Here is a 5,465-nt window from a genome sequence, read left to right as displayed (position 1 = left end):
CGTTTTTGAAAAATTCGGGCGAGTACAATCCTTCTTCTACACCCTTCTGGTTACGATGTTTTTGGCATGATGTAAATGTTTTGACACTGTGAGAATTCAACTTGGTATGGGTGGGAATCCCAACCATACTTACCCTTACGCGGTGGGGGAGATAACCGCTATACGGCCTCGTTCTCTTAGAGGAGTAAAAATTAGGGACTGATATCAGTAAACCATTGAAAGTAGATGAATCTCAGTGTCGGGTTAATGATGCGCACGTGATAAGAATTATGTTTGCATGGTATGTATATTTCGAAAATTGCATGTTGTTTTTATTGTACTCGAACGGCCCCCACTTGCTGAGTAATTTCTCAAAATACTCACCCCTTACTCTACCCTCCCCAGATAAATCAGAGGAAAAAATAGAGAAAGAAGAATCAGACACCAATTTTTGGACTGATAGTGGACGCATGAAGAATTTTAATTAAGGATAAGTTCTTGTGAGTTTTAATTCAAGTTATAAACGCTTCCGCAGATGTTTATCGTTTTCAGAGTTACTGTTGTAAAGACGATTCCATTAATATGGTATTTATGATATAAACTGGTTTTGGTTTATACTGTACTACGAGGCTTGTTGTTTAGCAATTATGTGATTGTTGAATAACGCCGGTGTCGACTAACCCCGGTCTCGGGACGTGACATTTTAGTGGTATCAGAGTCGGTCACCGGCATGGGACACCGGGAAATAAGTGCTATGCTGGGCAAAGTGCTACGTGCATGGGATCCACCTCTTGAACCTGCGGGACAAAGTGCTACATGACGGGAGCCACCTCTAGATTCTCGGTGCTGGTGGATCGGGAGGTCAGACCGCGACGAGGACGTCGCGTTCTGAAGGAGGGGTGATTGTGATACCCTTGTCCCACATCGAAAAAATCAAACATTTAAAATGAGTTTATAATGGCTTACAACGGATTTCTATAGCAACTTGGTTAATCATTTTCGTAAAGTGAGGACGGATACGAAGTAGTTGCTATAGGGGCTCATTTTGCAGTCACGCAGGCTCGGGGTGTGACAGAATGGTATCAGAGCCGCCAGGTTCATAATCCGAGTGGAAAAAAAAAATTGATTTTCGAAAAAAAAAATTAAATAAAAAATAAATAAAAAAATTCGGTGAATTTTTTCGTCCAAACAGTGACTTACGCGCGCCGCCGAGCTCTTCCGTCGATTCCGGTCGCATCCGGCATCGTTTCTCCGATCGGCGACCATTCCCAGAACCGCTTCGACAAGACGAACAAAAGCCCTCAAACAATTTCATATTTCGCGTTAGGATGCAACGGTAATTTCAGATCTACGGATTTGGCGTACGAACCCTAACGCCGAATATTATTTCGTCCAATTACCCTACCAATCATACTCCGATTTTCAATTCCTTTTACACAAACAATATAATATCCATGGGTAATGTTTCCCAACAATCAATTTTGAGATCGGATCAACCAATCGGAAACGCCCGATTTCAAGTGAGTTAACCGAGTTTGAGCGAGTTCCGGCCAATTAGGTAGTTTTCCGACCGATTCTGGCCGTGCCACCACCGGTTCCGTGATCCCAACTCCTTCGCCGACACATGCCTTTGCTCCGACCATACTCTAGCGAGTCAACCCGGCGAGTCAACCCGCCAGCATACGTCCTTCGATTGTTTCGTAGGAAACTCCGAATTCGGTTCTGTCAACTGTTCTGGAACCCTCTCGACGTATTCTTTCAATCCATATGTTTATCTCTAGACTTTACATTTTTGGAAAATATCTCGAAAAATCTCGTTCAACGCGTTTCTTGTATTGCTTATCGGATTTTTATGAAATTTTATTATGGAAACAATTACTATTGACCTATATTGTTGGGATTGTACTTATCTGAGATAAGTTGACTTAAGCTTCTGACTTAAGATGAAATATTTCATTTGGGACAATAAATTATTTATGGGAAGAAAAAAAAATAGTATGTGAAAATCTGATATAAGAGTTATAATAAGTTTTGGATATTCTAATATGGAAGTTGATTTTGGGCAATAGTTAAATGTGTAAACGTTAATTTGGGGTCTTAAGAATGCTAAGCGTTAACTTTAAATATGCATGATTTCGGGTTATCTTGTTTAAATGAATTGGGAGACAATATCTTAAGGTTTAGTAATTTATATTACTTTGGGATAACCAGTAGATTACGACTTTATGTAAAATAAGTTATGAGATTATTGCTGGATATTGAGGAAAATACATCATAATAAGTTTTGAATTTTGTTACGGTACTAAGAATAATTAAAGGAGAAAGACATTCAGTAGAAATAGTTTGTGTTAGAGCTCTCTAAGTTAATGGTCTCGAGGAAAGTAAGGTTTAGTGCAAGTAAGATTTAATAAAAGAATTAATTGAGGATTTATTTCATTTGTTCGAGGTTGAATAAGATTTTATTTTATGACGATTGAGTTATAATTTTTGGGATTTAAATCAATAGAGTATAGATTGATATTGAGTTAAGTTCCAAGATTTTATATGGGTTTTAAGTTTTGAGATAATAATTGTGATAATTTCAAGAAAAAATAAAATCATCATCTATTCGCATATATTTCGTGCCGACTTGATTCCAAATACTTTGGTAGATTTCAATGTCATCGTATAGATGGTTTGGTAATCCAAGAGCAGTGCAATAGCAGATTGCCGGAGTAAGAATTTCAAAATCCAAACCGTGAACCAAGAAGAAATCAGGTACCATGGCAATGCCAAGAGACAGAAATACATTCTTCTGCTTCCCAGACTTGGAAAGCCATAAAATCAGGCAAAAAAAAAGTTTACATAGCAATGGTGAACGAAGTGCATGAAGAAATTGAGCTCAAGCTGGAAGATACCCTAATGATGCGAGAATTCCAGAACGTTTTTCTAGAAGAATTCTCAGGATATTCTCAGACCACGAGGTTGAGTTCAAATCAATGTGATTCTTAGCGCTGCACCGATTTCAATAGCACCATACCAAATGATGCCAACTGAACTCCAAGAGCCAAATGAACAACTCGAAGAATTGCTAGAAAAGAAGCAATTTCAACCGAGTACGTCTCCATAAGGAACTCCAGTACTGTTTGTGAATAAGGAAGATATAAATATGAGATTGTGTATAGATTATAGAGAACTCAATAAGATCACAATCGAGAATAAATATCTTCTTCCAATGATAGACGATCTTTCCGATCAACTTAAAGAAGTTACAACTTCTCCAAACTCGGCCTGAGAAAAGACTATTACCAATTGAAGGTCAGAGCTGAATATTTTCCCAAAACAGCCTTCTGAAAAAGGGGTTCAAGTCATTACTTGACATTTTTTTTAGCGTTGTTCACTGAGGAGATCTTCATTTTCTTACCAAGTGAAGAAGACCAAAAAATTAATATCTCCATCTCACTTTTCACAGGTCAATGGAGAAAAAATTTTATTCCAGTTCAATAATAGTGAGTTTCGACTGTATAAAGCCACAGAAATCAGGAGCTTTCTTTGACTGGCAGGTTATTACAGAAAGTTTGTCGAAGGTTTTTCCTCAATCGCCATACCACTGACTAAACTCACTCAGAAGAATTCCAAGTTCGTCTGGGACGAAGGTTGCGAGAAATGTTTTCAGACGTTAAAAGAAAAGCTCGCATCCACGCCAGTACTAATCTTACCTACTGAAGATATGGAATTCACCATCTACAGCGACACATCTAAGGAAGGTTTGGGATGCGTACTCATGCAAGAGGGAAGAGTAATAGCCTACGCATCAAGGCAGTTGAAACTGCACGAGCAGAACTACCCTACGCATGATCTGGAGCTACCAGCAGTTGTATTTGCCTTAAAATTTTGGAGGCACTATCTTTATGGCGCCAAGTACGAAATTTTCACAGATCACCAGAGCCTCAAATACCGGTTCACCCAAAAGGAACTTAACATGAGGCAAAGACGGTAGATCGAACTCCTGAAGTATTACGACCTGACTATCAGTTATCACCCGGGTAAAGCGAACAACGTGGCCGATGCTCTGAGTCGGAAAAATGAGAGCAAGATTAATCTGGCTTCACTCTCCGCTCAGCCATGTCTGCAAGAGACCGTCAAGTTAAACCAGGATCGAGACCCCGAACTAAAGAAACTTAAAGGACAAGTCGAAAGCGGGAAGTCTCAAGATCTACAAATTGATGACAAAGGAGTCATGTGGATGAAAGGACGACTGTGTGTACCAGACATCGGTAACCTTTTCCAAGAAATACTATGAGAAGCACACAAGTCCAAATTTTCAGTCCATCCAGGGAGTACAAAAATGTACAGGGACCTTAAGATGAATTTTTGGTGGAATGGAATGAAAAGAGACGTGGCAGAATTCGTCACTAAATGCCAAGTGTGTCAACAGGTCAAGGCATAGAACCAGCGACCTGGAGGATTATTGCAACCTTTGGAGATACCTGAGTGGAAATGAGAGAATATCTCCATGGACTTTGTGGTAGGGTTACGAAAGTCGAGGCAAGGTCAAGACGGAATATGGGTAATTGTAGATAGACTTACAAAATCTGCACACTTCATACCCGTCCGTATGAACTATAATCTGGACAAGTTGGCTACACTATATATGGATAATATTGTACGACTTCATGGAGTACCAGTGAGCATCCTGTCTGACAGAGACCCAAGATTCGTCTCACGTTTTTTGAAGAGCTTTCAGGGGGCCATGGGAACGAAAGTGACACTTAGTACGGCCTATCATCTTCAAACCGATGGCCAAACCGAGAGAACAATTCAAACCCTGGAAAATATGCTGCGAGCCTGCGCTCTAGAATTCAGTAGCAATTCGAGCAGTCACCTACCATTGATCGAGTTTGCTTATAATAACAGCTATCACAGCAGTATTAAAATGGCTCCATACGAAGCTCTGTATGGGAGGAAATGCCGATCACCCTTGTGTTGGGATGAAGTGGGAGAAAAAGCAATAGTAGGACCCGTGCTCGTACAGACAACAATAGACAAGGTTACTGTAGTCCGAGAGAAACTCAAGGCAGCTCAAGATCGACAAAAGAGTTGGGAAGATCTAAAAAGAAGGCCAGTAGAATTCAATATTGGTGAGAGGCCTACGTAAAAGTCTCGCCTATGAAAGGAGTGGTCTGATTCAGTAAAACCGGGAAGCTGAACCCTCGTTATGTGGGGCCCTTTGATATTTTGGAAAAAGTGGACACATTAGCATACAGATTGGCACTGCCACCAAGCATGTCTAGAATTCACAACGTTTTTCACGTGTCCCAACTACGGAAATACATCTCGGACCCAAGCCACATGTTGGAAGCAGAACCGCTCATGATCGAAAGTAACTTGGGAAAGAGCTGAAGTACGAAGAAGTTCCCATTAGAATTGTGGACACCAAGGACCAATTACTAAGGCGACGTATCATCCCTTACGTCAAGGTGCAATGGTCTAACCACACGGAAAGA

Source organism: Primulina eburnea, chromosome 14, assembly GCF_022965805.1.
Source record: "Primulina eburnea isolate SZY01 chromosome 14, ASM2296580v1, whole genome shotgun sequence".
NCBI classification, from domain to species: domain Eukaryota; kingdom Viridiplantae; phylum Streptophyta; class Magnoliopsida; order Lamiales; family Gesneriaceae; genus Primulina; species Primulina eburnea.
The sequence above is the reverse complement of the archived record's forward strand: the minus strand, read 5'-3'. Positions refer to the sequence as shown.